At 42.3% G+C, this 16587-nt stretch overlaps 1 non-coding gene across 1 annotated transcript; it reads left to right on the top strand.

Annotated features, from left to right (window-relative positions):
• The first annotated feature begins 16283 nt into the window (after positions 1-16283).
• Positions 16284-16365, top strand: Trnaa-ggc (transfer RNA alanine (anticodon GGC)). Its single transcript is given in 2 exon segments — positions 16284-16321; positions 16331-16365. It is a non-coding gene; the product is annotated as a tRNA-Ala (tRNA).
• The last annotated feature ends 222 nt before the right edge of the window (positions 16366-16587 follow it).

Genomic DNA, 16587 nt, shown 5'->3' with positions numbered 1-16587 from the left:
AAAGTAAAAGAATTGGAGTTGCTATCTTTGGGTATAACCTTACCTAGTATCGTTAGTGGTCAATGTTAACTATCACTAAACATAGCTCTTGATTTATTTATTGGAAAAGTTTACCAAGAAGCCTGCAGCCATCCTACAGTAAATCACAAGTACAAAAAACTATCTTTACCTAAAATCAAGTTGTTCGTTCAAAAGCAGCTGGTTTATTTTTAAAATGTGCATAAATTTCCATCTCCTCAAGGGTATTAAGTAGTAATCCCTTAGACGTACTATGAAGGATTCTCAAGCTATTATCGGTGGAATCTTCTTAATCCATACTCTGTGTCAAATGTTGGCCGAACAGCGATTTTTTGCGAGAGATGCGGACTGTATGTTCTTTAAACTGCAAGGCAAAATTCGTCCCTGTCTGGCCAATACATGTATTTTCACATCCGTGGCATAATATTTTATTTATCCCTGAATTTAAATACCAATTATTGGAATTGCCAATCATGTACCTTAGTTCAGTTTGTAGGAAGTTGCTAGTAGTAAACGATATGGTCACTTCAGTGTTTTTAAATAATCTGTTGATTCTGTCTGAGACAGCTCCCATGTCAGTCATTTTTGTGAATCGGCTATTATGAACTAGAGAATTGCTGTTAGACTCTTGTAATCTCTGAAATAAAGTGTTCACTACATTAGTGTTAAAACGATTGGCTGTGGCAATTTGGTTTAAAATGACTCACTCTTTCTGGATACGAATGGGCTCAAGTGGCAATTTCAAAATTCTGTGAGCCATAGATTGAAAAAATGACTTTTACATTTGAGTGGCTGACAAGAAGCTGCATTTATGGTCACATCTGAAACAGAATGTTTTTTTGTAAATTATGAAACAATGCTGACCACTGCAATTTCAGATTGTCAAAGCGAGAAAGTTTATACTTCTATGTTTCTCACGTTCAATTGTAAAAACTAATTTGGGATGAAAACTCGTAAAAATGCTAGTGACAGCATCTAACTCTTCTTTGGGGCTATTATATACAATTATTGAGTCATCCACATATCTTTTATAATAGAGAATTTTATATGCTGTATGTAAATTGCCTTTAAAAAACTTTAATTCATTAAAACTGATAGAAATATCACCCACAGTTCGAGATGAAGAACTGACCATTGCCACGGCATCTTTTTGGTACTAAATTTCATCATTCAATGAAAAATAATTGAAACTGATAGCATTATACAATAGATCCATAAACTCACCTATTTCATTTGCAACCATAATTTTATGCCATAGTAAATTCTCTCTAGTGATGTTGATGGTATCAGTGATGGGTACATTTGTGTAAAAAATTTTTGTTTCGAAAGAGATAAATCATCACCATCAGGAATGTTAGTATTGTATATTGCTTGTGTTAACCCATAATTGCTTTTGGGCCCCTAATTATCTTCATGTACCCAAAATGACCTATGTGTGCGACAATTTTTACCGTTGACAGTCAGATGTAATGCTAAATCAGGCTCATGATATTTTAATTGTGAACTTCACGTCGGCAGTTGAGCATTCATCATTTAGAATGACAGTTTCTCATATGGCAAAATTAAATAACTCTTTTTCATCGATCAATTTTGTAATCTTGGTCTGAAATTTCGGGATAGGATCTCTATCAATCTCTACAATACCGTTTTCAGTAAAAAGTTATAATGCTTTGGAAAGATAATCGTTCTCACTAACTACAGTTATAGTATTGTTTTTATCCGCTTTTGTTAGTACAGATTTTCCCTCTCTGAGTTCATTATTAATACTTTTGTCAACTTCAGATTCGTGGTTATTGCTATGTCTACTTCTTTTAGCAGTGACAATGGGGCTAAAGGTTCATCGTTCTCATAAGCCGATGGCGTATTCGTATTCTTCGTACTGATGACGACATGCCGGTGCTCAAGGACGTTCTGGATGCATTTTGTCGTCTTACGGAAGCACAGATTATCAACCGGAAGCTTACACAATTTTCGGTGATTTGGCGTTGTTGAGAGTCCATGAACTGTGTCGGTCACCACCATCGATTGTTGAGCGCTATAATTGACCGTTGTCCAATAAATAGAGCCAGGTTAAATTGTAAGTTGGTCACTGACAGGCTTCAAGGAGCGATCCTTGAACACGAGTATCGCTCCCTCTCGTCACTTCATTGGGTTCGGAACTTGGAAACCAGACCGATGCAGTCGTTGCCACGAAACGGTTACACAATGTCATCGGTTGGTCGGTTGTGGACCCAGGCATTGGCGTTGGCCCTACCGAAAATTCATCATTTTTTCCAGAACGACGGACGCGGCAATCTCCAGTGAGATGCTTCTGCGTCACCATTCCACCTTTCTCAGAACGAAGAACACTAAGGTCATAGGGTTTGCACAGGATTATGTTCATGGTGTGGTGGGCAGCTGGTATGACCCGGGTCCTTGTGCCTTTTGCCAATATATTGCCATTGTAAATGGCAAAGGATGTTAAGCTATCCTGCGCTTTTTGCGACTATACTCTACCTGGTACTTAATCGTCAAGGAGTCAGATGAAGTGTGGAATCCCTTTTCTGTTCGCATGTTTCACTCTTGTTACCTTGCTTTTGCTAAACTTGACAACAAATAAAAAGGTGTTAACTGGTCCTCTTGGTATTTAGTCATGGTCCGTTTTCATGTGTTTTTTTTACTCCATTTCATTTTTAATCGTCCTGTTTCTCTATTTTTTGTGTAATTAATATAAAATACACAAAAAATATTGCAGGCTGGAAATGATTTTTTTTTTTCTATATGGCAGAAACTAGTCCGATTTTGTTTCTTTCCCTTTTTAACAGAAAGTTTTAGGGTTTCAACAAAAGAAACTAACGACGAAAATATAAAAAGAGGCCAGTACCACGCATAGGACCAGTACAGTGACAGGCTGGGTGGAGTTAACCATGACCAAGTCTCTGGATTCGACCCCTGCCCACCTCGTCTCCACCCAGCCTGAAACTGACTGTCCGTCCTATCCTGCACCTTCAGAAAAAAGTTGGAAGGGTACTTGCCCTCGAAAGGCAAAGATCCTCAGTTCGACTCTCTGTCAATAAAAAAAACACGGCGTAGTGGTTAACGCAACTGCCCAGTAAGCAGGAGACCCCAGGTTCGAGTCCTGGTCTGGCATACATTTTCACTCGTCACCACTGCTATCGCACAAAATCCCAGTGCAGCTGGTATCATTAGTTCCTTCTCTTTCCTTCCTCCCAACCCCCTTTCCCCTTCACTTTCAACTTACATAATGTGTCCCAGTTGGGAATCTCACCTGGTTTCTTTTCTTTCGGACATGAGATACCACGCAGACGCGAAGCATTCATGTAACTCTTTCTCATTGTCTTTCAGTGGCTTCATTAATTATGGTTAACACATGGTGTCTCGAGGTTGCATTCTGTGTAACATAAGACCAATCCCACGCCCGGGTTCCCGGGTTCGATTCCCGGCTGGGTCAGGGATTTTCTCTGCCTCGTGATGGCTGGGTGTTGTGTGATGTCCTTAGGTTAGTTATGTTTAAGTAGTTCCACGTTCTAGGGGACTGATGACCATAGATGTTAAGTCCCATGGTGCTCAGAGCCATTTGAACCATTTTGTGACCAAGCATTGAGTACCACTTATGTTTACACTTTATTTTTTTGTGATACCTAACCTCCACCCACCCCATCCGCTTGTTTTCGCTGTTTTCATCTCAATATCCGTTCATTGGAAGCAGGTATTATCGATTTTACATGTCCTCAGCATAATGATCTTTAATCCTTGGTCGATCTTTCCTTCGTTCATAGTCTCGCCATTTTTAACAGTTCGAGCTATGTTCACTTCCCACATAGGTACAAAAATATTTCAGCATATGAGATAAGTTTTCCCGCTATGCTAATCCACGAGATGAGAGACATGTGCGCACAGAGATTAGGAAATTCAAATTGTTATTGCCATACTGAGTGTATTTACTTCAGCGCTGTGATTAGTAAGCTAATGAACTTTATCCAGTGTTTATGAATAACAAGGTGGACGACTAACTCTCAGGTACACCATGTTCTCACACAAGTTCGAATGGCGGAAAAGAACTGTATATCATGACTAACGGTGGGGTACATTGATATAGCCCTTCCTGAGGTTTTAGGAAATCATTAATTTTGTAATGCACGGGCTCAGTATTCGTTTGCTGGTTACAGGCATAGCTACCCCTGGGTTCCTGAGCTGGAAACTGGTAAGCGCCAGAAGTTCTCTATCACTGTAAGCTCTGGGCATGCTTCAGCGACCATTGTCCAACGCCGTGGTGGAACGTTGTGTATCGCTAGGAACGAGGACCTTAGCTTGACCTACCGGATCGAGAGAATGGGAACAACCTCTATAACAAACAACTCCATCTCAAGGTTTTTGCGCGCCGATGAGGTGCATGGCTGTTGAGGTGGAACAGTCATTAGCGCACAACCTCTGGGTAAGCTGCCGCACCTGAGTTGTATAAATCTTACTCAGGCAAGTGGGGCTCTGAGTGGACTTTCATTTCTCTAGCTGCTCGTGGGACCGGAATGAATCCTTCGAAATTTTCTTTTCCCCCTCCTAGCGGAAAGGGTGGGCTGCTGGAAGGTACTAACATCCAGTCAAATAAGAGGGCTGTTGTAGCGAGTCCTCCGGAATCAGGAGTTCATTCTAAATGAATTTTCTCGAGTAACGGAAAGCATGATGGTCATCAGATTGTGTTTTTAGTAATTTAAATAAATAGGGTATTTATGATTAGGTTTCGGCATTCTGTATACAAAACAGTTTAGAGAAAACCTTTAGCTTCATAAAATCAGCATGGCATTTGCGCAATGGGACACTGTTAGTGGAGACTTCCAACTCACAGCAAGCCACTAACCTACAAAAAGCTAAGTGCCTCAGGTAGTATGCAATAGACACTGAACTGCACAGCACCTTGAATTACAGCAAAGTTGCTGTCATATTTAGGGATCTATTTGACGTTCCCAAGGAGGAACTGCAACGTGAGTGGGCATCAGAAAGTATAGCTGATGTCCCAAACATCATGAAAAGGGTGAATTGGGTTCTTGTCAAATCCGACTCCTTTATCATGTCATTCAGTAGCACGAAACTTACTGAGAACCTTAAGGCAGGTTTCCTGCAGCACAGTGTGCGGACATAAGTATCCCACCCTATGTGCTGTTTCAAATGCCAGCGCTTTGGGCAAACTACTATTGGATGTATGGGAGAAGCCCTTTGGGGGTAACGCGATACGGACATCCACGAAGGAGTCGCTTGTTCATCTCCTTCGAAGTGCGTGAATTGCTCTGGGGCTCACCGCGTCTGGATTTGGTACTGCTGCATGTGACTATGAGAAAGAAAGGTAAAAGGGTGTAAGGGAAAGAAGCTCATACCATATAATGAGGCGAAAAAGATATATATAAAGCCATGCCGCCTCCAACGTTTGCTACCTTTTATGCTTCGGTTCATAAAGAGCCAGTGCAGAAAGCCGATGCTGTGACACAGACAGAGATTGCTAGTGTCAGCACTAGTACCTGCGTTTGTGCAGACACTTGTCTGCCCCCCCCCCCCCCTCCAAGAATTTCAGAAAAGGCCGTGGTTGCCGACGTTGCGGAACTCGCTGTTCCTCGAAAGATACCGTTAGGTCCACATTTCAGCAGCGCCTCTGCTACTTCTGTGCTTATGGCTCCGATGCCTACTCAGACCAAATAATCAATGTTGAAGGCGAAGAATAGGCCACTAACGGAGAAGGGAAGTATGTCGACGTCATCCTCTCATACGTTTCTCTCGATTCTTCTTCAGACGCGGTGGACCTTGATATTGGACAGGCGCTCATCTCATCCAAAACCTGAACCTTCACATATTGCGAGTTATCCTCCAAGGCAGAAAGTAAGGATGGAAGTGCTACCCCTGTGATACATGGTTCCCATCCTGTAGTGGAACGTATGGGTTCAAGACACATGTGGAGGAACAGAAACTGCTAGCACAGTTACACCCCCTGTGCTTGTGTTTACAGGTAATACATTTTAAATCTACTGACACCCCTGTGCTACGGGGATATACTCTTCACCAAAAGGATGACCTGGGACCTGAGGCCGGCCGGGGTGGCCGAGCGATTCTAGGCGCTACAGTCTGGAACCGCGCGACCACTACGGTCGCAGGTTCGAATCCTGCCTCGGGCATGGATGTGTGAGATGTCCTCAGGTTAATTAGGTTTAATTAGTTCTAAGTTCTAGGGGACTGAAGACCTTAGAAGTTAAGCCCCATAGTGCTCAGAGCCATTTGAACCATTTGTGACCTGAGTGGGCAACGAGCAAAGGGACATGTTGCTGAGTCTGTCAATAACACACACCAGTCCTCTGCTCTCTCTTTATTCACTGACCTAGAGGCAGTAACCATCACAATTAAATCAGTATCTACTCACTGTACTTTCCTCCATAGGGTGTACTAAACTCTGAAGCTCTCACAGGCCTTATTGAACAAACCTCTCCCTCCACCCCCCCCCCCCCCCCATTTCTCCAACTATGATCTCAATGCCCATCATGTGATATGAGACTCAAACGACACTTGCCCCTTGTCTTAAGAATCTCATGATGTCTCAGGAGCCGTGCATCCTCAACATGAGCAATCTAATTTCTCAACTACTGTTGGGTTACCCTCAGCATCGACCTCCCTTTCTGCTTTCCAGCCCTTGCAGACTCAGCGCATTGGGCAGGAACTAATGACCTTCATTCCAGTGAGCAATTCCCACTTTGGATCCACGTACTAAATGGAAGACTGCTTGAACAGAAGCCAACGAAATGGGTGATCAGCAGGGCTAACTGGGCGCTGTTCAGACAGATCGCTGTGTTTTAACACCGCAATGGCGCTTGAGAATGAGTGACCGACGTCACACAAGTGATCCATCATGCCGCAGACCTCTCGATACCACAGTCCTCCGGTCATCTTAGGAGGCGACCTGTACTTCGGTGGAGAGATATCTGCCATTCAGCAGTTCAGGACATGTGTACAGCTCTTCAATAATTTTGATGCCACCCGACAGCAGTCTACTCACAGCATCGGGTTGCGAGATCCCAGGCTTGACGCGTAATTAAGGAGAACAAGAAAAGGTCGTGACAAGCGTTCCTGGACTCTATCAACTGTCCCACCTGTATTACAAAAGTGTGGGAAGCCACTTGGAGGATCTCCAGTAAACACAATCGTTTACAAATAGCAGAAATGCTGAAACAGGGATGTCTCCAAGCAACGCCCAGAGACACCACTCAAATCCTGGCAGAGTATTTTCCAAATACTACTGCCAATAAAAGCCAGAATTCGGCTTTTCGTCACCACAGTATAGCCGTAGAGAGTGGCAAAGTGGGCGTAGATCTAACAAAAAGATGGCTATCTAACAAAAAGATGGCTCTGAACAGTATGGCACTTAACTTCCGAGGTCATCAGTCCGCTAGAACTTAGAACTAATTAAACCTAACTAACCCAAGGACATCACACACATCCATGCCCGAGGTAGGATTCGAACCTGCGACCGTAGTGGTAGCGCGGTTTCAAACTGAAGCGCCTAGAACCGCTCGGCCACCCCTGCCGGCGTAGATATAACACTTCTGAGGCTTAAACTGCCCTTTCTTTACGTGGGAATTGGTACCGGCACTGTCTGAGACTCATTATGCTGGATTCAGTCATGAACAAAACCAGTACTGCGTGCCACTAGCATTTGCCTGTAATATCAAAGGAAATCCTCCTGGACTGTTTCAATTTAATATGGCAGACAACTCACTTCCACAACTCGTCAAGAGAGGAAATTCTGATACCTCTCATCAAACCAGGAAATGATCACACATGTTATCGGGCTATCGCCTTAAGGAGCTGTATCGGAAAGACCATAGAGCGACTGTCTAACCGTCGTCTGGTCTGAGTTTTAGAGTCCAGGCAACTCCTCAGCCGCTCTGTGTGAATTCAGAAGAATTCGGTCTACTGTCGACAATCTGACCCTGCTAGAGGCACCTATTTAGCGATATTTCCCACATAAACATCACTGTACTGGCACATTCTGTGATATCAGTAAAGCGTAGGACATTACCTGTGGACATAGTATTCAAGCACAAGTGGACCCCTCCTCATCTTCATACGGTCTTTCTGTCTTAGCGGTTTTTTAAGACCCGAGTTGGTGACACGCTCTCACATCGTTTTGAGCAAGAGAATATTGTTCCTCAGAGCCATAGCCATAAACAGTATCACGTGTACGATAAGGAGTGCTTCTTGCTTGTGGACGATTTTGCTGTTTCCTGTTCCTTCTCGAGTGTTGCAACAGGGACTCGTCAGTTGCAACTTAAAGTACAGAGGTGAGATGAGTGGTCTGCAAAGACGTGTTTTCAGTTTTCTGCATTTTAATAGTTCTCGTCATATTTTTAATTACCTGAATTGCATGTGAGGGACACCATTCTACATTTTAGAGGCTCGGTGAGGTTTCTGGGCCTCCTTTTTTACTCTAAATTTTCATGATTGCCACACCTGAAAGAAAGTCAGACCCCTGAAAACGGTGCACATTGTAAAGTGCCTTTGTCGCAGGGGCACGTCTGCTCCAGTTTTGTAGAGATTTCGTATGTTTGCGGCTAGACAGTGGAAGCACAATGTATGGCCTTGCGAGGCCTCCTTGTCTGAAGATCAGTGATGCTGTCTACCATGAGGGAATTAGGTTGGTCACAAGTGCTTATAGGGCCAGCCTCATACTCAGTCTCTGCACTGGGGTAGCGAACTGCCACTTACATTCCGACGGCAGCTCCTCATGGTGCGTCAGGCATATAAGTTCTTCGAAACTTTGAATTCATCCGCGTACCATACTGTTGGTCGGCTATCTCTGGAATGTATCTTCTCCAGTCGTCCACTACCAACAAAGCCACTTGAGATCCGCGTGTAGAATATGCTAAGGTCACTTGGAGTGGAGCAAGCACAACACCAAACCAAGGATTTAACTGTCTACGACACTGGTTAGTGCAGAGGCCAAGAATAATTTTAGATTTGGTGCAGTACAGGAGAGATTATTTCTAAATGAACACCACAACTCAATTGCTGTCTTTACAGATGTGTCTACACAGGGGGACTCTGATGGTTGCTCTGTTGTTATCCCTGTCCTGTTGTCAAGGCCCGAATGCCTTGAGACTTTAATACCTGACGCAGAATTATACGCCTTCTTGTGGGCACCTTAACAGATGAGATATGCTTCGAGTACTAAATTCGTTATTCGTTCGGATTCTCTGAGTGCCCTTCACTCTCTACAACCAGGACGCTCTTCTACAACTACGACGTCTGGGGAAAGAGGTGTCTCTCCGCTGGGTGCCAGGCCGCATGGGTACTGCGAGGAATAAAAGTACGGATGTAGCAGCCAAGGAGGCGCGTCGTGATTCAGAGTTATTTCAGTGCGCTATCCCTCTGTAGGCTTCACCCCCCTGCTGATTTTCGAAGCCATGCATCGATGGGGAGACGAGCAGCTGGAAGTAACTGGCAATAAACTGCGTCCCGTTAACCCCACTATGTGGCCGTGGCGTACCTCTTTAAGCCGTGAAGACAGGCTGAGACCCTCTCCCTAGTCTTCAGGAGGGCACAGTCCTCTGACATATCGTTTCTTGCTCCGGCGTGAGGACCCTCCAATGTGTGGTGCTTGCGGCATACTGATCCTCCGTGCACCACATTTTACTAGCCTCCGTTTTATTTTAGGACGAGAAGGCTGTGGTAGATTTTCAAGCAGTTTTACCCTCTATGTTAAGTGACGTTCAGACGAATGTGCTGGCACTTTTACGTTTTGTGGAGTTTCCAACTTATTTCCGAAAATTTTAGGGTGTTGTTTTTAATGCGTTAACAGGGTGACGGCTCATCCATGCTTTTCTGTAAGTGGCCAGCCAGTTACATTTCCTTGTGTCGTTTTTTAGCTATTCAATAATTTTTTATTCCCAAGTGTAGCACCTACCACTCTTTCTCAGTTGTCTTTAGAATTGTGAGATAGAGTGATTGTGTGGCTTAGTGTGAATGAGGGGGAACTTAGTGAATGAGTGTCCCTTCATACATTTCTCCTCAGTGTTCAAATGGTGCAAATGGCTCTGAGCACTATGCGACTTGACTTCTGAGGTCATCAGTCGCCTAGAACTTAGAACTAATTAAACCTAACTAACCTAAGGACATCACACACATCCATGCCCGAGGCAGGATTCGAACCTGCTCTCCTCAGTGTGTGACGACACTTTTAGTCATTTTATTCACATTGGTTTCTTTCAATATGTGTAAGAGACATGGTGACATCGGCATTGAGTGCACGTAAGCCCCAAGCACGTACGCACACGCACGCACAAACACACACACACACACACACACACACACACACACACACACACACACAGAGAGAGAGAGAGAGAGAGAGAGAGAGAGAGAGAGAGAGAGAGAGGGAGAGGGAGAGAACTTTATGAGGGGTAAAAATAGAGAAGGGAGGCTTCATTACAGTACCCACTTTCAAACAGATAGAGATTGTAGCAGTTACTCATCATCGGATTGGAAATAAGAAAATACCACTAAACGGTTATGAACTACTTCCTTTTAGGGAATAAATAAAAACGTATAATGTGAAGTAGTTCGATTATGTTTCTTGTACCATAGTAAGTAATCATTTAATACATTTAGTTGCCAATTTTATGTGTTTTTCCCAACTTGAACCGAGTATTTGATACAGTGAGTGGAGTACCACTTCTCGGTTCTCACCAGGAACGTTACCACCAATTATTCTGTATATGAACTAGAGGTCTCATCCGCTGCAACTAATTATACACCGGCAGGAGTGGCCGTGCGGTTCTAGGCGCTACAGTCTGGAGCCGAGCGGACGCTACGGTCGCACGTTCGAATCGTGCCTCGGGCATGGAGCTGTGTGATGTCCTTAGGTTAGTTAGGTTTAATTAGTGCTAAGTTCAAGGCGACTGGTGACCTCAGAAGTCGAATAGTGCTCAGAGCCATTTGAACCAACTAATTATACACTGATTCATAGACGTTATTCGCAACAGATCATCGTCGAACATGTTTCAAATCAAATAGCCAACCAGTTGCTCTCCAGTATAATTTATTGCATTCTGTTTAATAATTATTTACCCATCAACAGTTTTTTAATTTTTTTCATTTTTTGTGATCAGTCTAGCGAATGATGTGATGCCAAACTCCTGAGCTCAGAGCAGCAGTTACACCGTACATCCTCACTTATTTGAAGGCTATATTATAGTCTCTATCTTCCAAAAAAAGATTTCTCCTGTACAGCTCTCTGTAGTATATCTTAGCACATGTTCTGTTATCCCACCCCTTCTTATTGCCAGTGTTTTCCACGTGTTCCTCTCTTCGGTGATTCTATGAAGAACCATCACATTTCGTTTTCTTGTCAATCCACCAAACTTTCAACATCCTTCTATAGCACCACATCTCAGATACTTATCTTTGATATGAATGTGTGCTATCTGGTGCCTCGAAAGGACAAACGCGACGCAGAAGACGCATCTGTGAAACACTGTATATAAATGGGAAGGGGATCACTGTTGTCAGCTGCAGGGGGATATTAAGCGAGCGAAAACGTGTACCAGGCCGGGATCCGAACCCGTGATCTCCTGCTTACTAGGCAGTTGCGTTAACCACTGCACCATACAGAGACAGTGTTAAGGTTTTAAAGAGCTGGACTTCAAGAATTAACGTTTTATCGAGATTTTATTACGAATTAAAATCAGTAGTTGGAAGAAAGTAATTTAACTAGATTTCATTTAAGAAAAGGCAAAATTATTGACCTCGTTATTCACGTACGGTTATCTGAAGGACTTAAAGAGAAAGAAAGAACGAAAAGGAAGAGTAAGAAATAACGTTTGCAAATCGTAGGGAATTATTAGTATCGCAGAGATATCTATCGCTATATCACTGGTTTGCAGTGAAATTATAACTTTGGTTGCTACGTTTGGAACTGTCGTAATAAGAAACGTTTTATTAAATTGAACTTAAAAAGGGTGTAAGAATCTTAGTTCTACCATAAGTAAGCGAAATGTTGGTCACGGTAAATGTTTATTACGCATTTTAGGTAATTTTGCATTATTGAGTGAAAGACTTTCACGTCGTAAACTGTACCGATCGTTACCGTGAATAACGTATATAACCAGAGATAGGTACAGTTATTCGCGTTATAAAGTTGTTTGCTGCCATTAAGAGGTTTAAACAATTTAAGTTGTAAATAATAACGCCATAGTCGGAGTAAGTTACGGTTTATAATGTACGCAATTTTACTGAGAGTTGTCGAACTGTTGTTGTCAACAGCAGCCCCCGTTCTGGTTCATTGAACAAGCGTATTTATGTTTCAGGTAATGTATAGTGTATACAAGTGTTAATCAATTCGTAATTACTATAACGAGAAGTACCAACACTAATGTGTGTTGGCTATTGACCACTTCAACGCATTGTAATACTATCGCAAGTGTAGTATTGACAATGTGTGTACAATGTAATAGGGGATGTAACCTGTGTACTTCTGTTTTAGTCGGATGTGTAGTTTGTGCCCAGTTCCTATTAAATTCTGATGATTAAACATCTTCGACTAAAATTTAACGATTTATGTTAGTACTGGGACGAGGTGTGTATAGTGTTCGAGGCAGGACTATTGTCAGTGTATATGTTGGAGTCCCGTCTCGCCACGCCACTCTACGTGAATCAAAGTGACATAACATGGTGCAACTTCATCCTTCATCAGTAGTACCCTAAATTCTGAAGAATGTACATTCACAACTGTAATTTAATGTAATCGTTGAGGCAATCATCACAAGGCATCTGCCACTATGTTGTCTTGTACTTTGAGATGAGTGATCTCAAAGTCATAATCCTGGAGGGCTACAGACTATTTAGGAAGCCGTGCACGTAACAGTTCAAAACTTACTAAGAAGTTCCATGTTCAGTGGTCACAGTATGTTTCCGTGTGTGTTTCATTCAGATAACAGCGGAACTTCAGGTATACCCAAATGACTGTGAGTGCCTCCAACTCACTGGTCAAGTATGCTCCCTCACAGTCGTATAAGATCTGGATCGCGATTGTGATTGTACAGAATGCTCGCAGATATACTTTCTACAATTCTCACGTGTCAGAGAAAGATCCCAAGCCGATGTATAAGGCCTCAGTCCATAAAGCGTATCAACGAACATGTTGGGACGATACATCATATTAATCAAATTATCATTATTTCCACAGCAGTTAGCCTCCTAGTTAAAAACCTGGCTACACGTAAATTCATTAGGGTGGATGTTATTCAAGTTTCCCATTCCTTCTAGTAACTTAGACGCCAATGGAGTTCAGTAAAAAGGAGGAGAAGGCACAGATCCCAATTGTCCCTCCCCTGTTCAACCCACATTTCGGATTTCTGTTTTAACACAACCTCCATTTTATAGATAAAATATAGATAAATAAATAAAAATATAGATTTTTTTACTCACCTCACTTAGTTGAGGTATGTTTTCTAGCTTCTGCTGTAATTCTCTCAAACGACCCTGAATCGTATTTGTATTACTATTGTAAACTGTTTCTATTCTTTATGGGTAAGGACTGCATTATCGACCTTAAAGTCCACAACTGTTTTTTTTTTTTTTTTGCCTTTCATGGGTGTCTTTGCAAGTTTTGTTTACTTTATTCTGATAATTACTTAATTTAATGACTTCATCCCTAACTGACAAAACAAAAGTATCTTGATCTTGCATCAAATCATTTATTTTCGCTACTTTATCATCAATCATACGATTAACCTCTTTTTTACACTTATCTAATTTTTGGCCCCATTCTTCATTCTCATGTTCAATTCTTTCCTTCAATCCCCTATTCCAGTTTCATGAGAATAAACCATTGTCTCTAAATGTTTAAATTTATGATTAATTTTTGCTATTTCCTCGTTTGCTACTTCTATTTTATCAGCCCCTCCATTAATTCTATTTTTAATTCTTTTTCCCCCTGTTCTATCTTTCCTTCTAGGCCAGATACTAGCTCCCTTATTGTTTCAACCATACCTTTATTATTATCTTGTTTAGGCAATGTATCAGCTGATGCTGTTCTATGGCTTAATTTATTTACTGATTCATTAGCAGTGGCGGTGTCAGGGTCATCGCCTCTGAAATCACCATTCACCTCATTTAACTTATCATTAACACTCATCTCACCTACATCAGAATCCAGCTCTCCAAATTCACTATTGCTTCTATCTGAAATTGTGTTGGCTTGGAGAAGTTCAGTTTCTGCATAAGATGATTCTGGTAAATAGCTATAATCCATTTGATCTCGCACACTTTCCTCTTTACTTATAATTACTTACAATTACGAAACAGTTTATTGATATTCTTAAAAGCCCCTATGGTTGTCAATACTAGCTTCCTCACGCTAGCTATAAAGTGATTAGCGTACACGCTACCTTCTTCTCCGGCAAGATGCTGCTGGTTGCTGCATTCTTTTTGTCGTGTTTGGTATCTTCGGGTGCTATAGTTGACCACCGACCCCTATCTTTGCAGTTCGCCGCTCTCTGACGTTGGACTGCAGCTGGTAGAGGCTACAGGTGTTCCCGCCAAGTCATTCGCATGCATGCCGTACGCTGCTCTGCTAACTGCTCGCTGAAGCTTTGTTTTTTGTAGCTATGAAATAAAACGTAACCCCTCTGGACCGCGCACACACAACGTAATCCCTCTGTACCGCGCACCCACTTGTATCATTGCACTTTGATTTGCGTTTTCGCGTATTCACTTTCAACTACGCTACACGGATTAATTAGCGGCATTTATAATTTTTGTTGCCTAACAGTTCAGAGAAACTTACAAAAGTTCAAACAGGATACAATTTTACAGTTCACACAGTGTCACTTTTTATCTTTTCACTGTTCATGCGCTATTGATTCGGACATTTTGTGATAATTATTGCAGTCCACTGTTCTCACTATGATTTTCACGTCTCACCCAGTTCACAGTTACCGTAGCCTCTTCTTTAAATACGTGTTCCGCAGCAAGGAGATGCCATAGTATAAATTATGCGTTTACTTTGGAAGTCAGATCTGGAAGCTGGAGAGATCTGAAGAGATTGAGTATCAGTTCCTAACCGTTCTTTTCATCAACCTGTCGCCTTCTAAAGTTGCATCCCCAGCACAGAAGAATGCTCTTCGGTCGTGGGATCTACTCGGCGGAGGCTGCTGTGCCGTCATCTGGAACCTGTGATTGTCCTTTTTCGTATGGGATGCCACTTGCCCAGGTTAGTCTGCGTATCTACAGAGGGAGCAACCTATAGTAGTGATAATGATGGTAGGTGACGCTTCTTATTACTCTATCCTGTTTTCTTTTTTTACATTTTTAAACGATCACACTTTTTACACTGTCTTTTATAACACTCGACACTGCTTTCCTAATTGTACAGTAACTTTTCTGACAACTTCAGATATAGAGTACGACATGTCCGTTCGAAACTGAAATACATGTTGGTTCCACTAGAAGGCCCGGAACAGTCTGAGCAGTGCAGCCGAACTAGTTCGTGTCCCAGGAGTGCCAAAGCGACCTGAATGTGTCCGAAGCGCTTCGGTTGTAATATTGTTACTCTTATGTTTCTCAAAACGGGTAAAATTTAATAAACAAAAATGGTAGACTCGTAGGGTAGCCAGGAGAGACTGTCATACTGAAAACTGGGATAAATACAATGAACAGTATATAAACAATTAATAAGAGGAGTTAGGCGTTATGGCGCCTAGCACTCGAATGTGTCGACCAATCAGAAGCAAGTTCAGTACAGCTGGGGGGGGTTCTACCACGGGAATGGTACACACTGTACCACCTGTCGCTTGTACCACACTCCACTTTTGTACAATGTGCTCCTTCATATGTATCAAGCTGCATCATGTCGAGTTTCTAGCAAAATTAAACATCCAGGAATATGACACTATGATGTTTATTAGGTGTGACCACTTATGTAGAACTTCTTCCAAGTTCGTATAAGAGAGAACCTGCTATACTGTGCCAACATTCAAGTAGTTGATCGAAAGAGATTATAATAAGATACAATATTGTCTAGCAGATGATGGACGTTAGTACTAGAAACTTATCCTGTTTGCAGAAGTAAAAGGAGATTAATAGAAGCATTTTGTCGAACCTTACGTGCGAGTAACGATCTTCTTTAGATACATCAAAGTTGCAAAGTACGCAAGATTCAATAATTTTCACTTTGTAATATGGATTAGCGCGTTTTAATGTTTCTATATGGATCTGATGAACATTTATTGCCCGCCGGGGTGGCCGAGTGGTTCTAGGCGCTAGTCTGGCACCGCGCGACCGCTATGGCCGCAGGTTCGAATCCTGCCTCGGGCATGGATGTGTGTGCTGTCCTTAGGTTAGTGAGGTTTAAGTAGTTCTAAGTTCTAGGGAACTCTTGACCTCAGAAGTTAAGTTCCATAGTGCTCAGAGTCATTTTAACCATTTGAACTTTTAGTATTTCTTGACCTTCTTGTGCTCCTTGTTGTAATAATATAAGCCTCATTTTTAACTTCAAATCAATATGTTTCTACCGAGCGGTGTGGCGCAGTGGTTAGC

The sequence above is a fragment of the Schistocerca gregaria genome, chromosome 5 (genome assembly GCF_023897955.1).
Source record: "Schistocerca gregaria isolate iqSchGreg1 chromosome 5, iqSchGreg1.2, whole genome shotgun sequence".
Lineage (NCBI taxonomy): Eukaryota > Metazoa > Arthropoda > Insecta > Orthoptera > Acrididae > Schistocerca > Schistocerca gregaria.
Note: the sequence above shows the minus strand (reverse complement) of the source record. Positions and strands in the feature narration are given on the sequence as shown.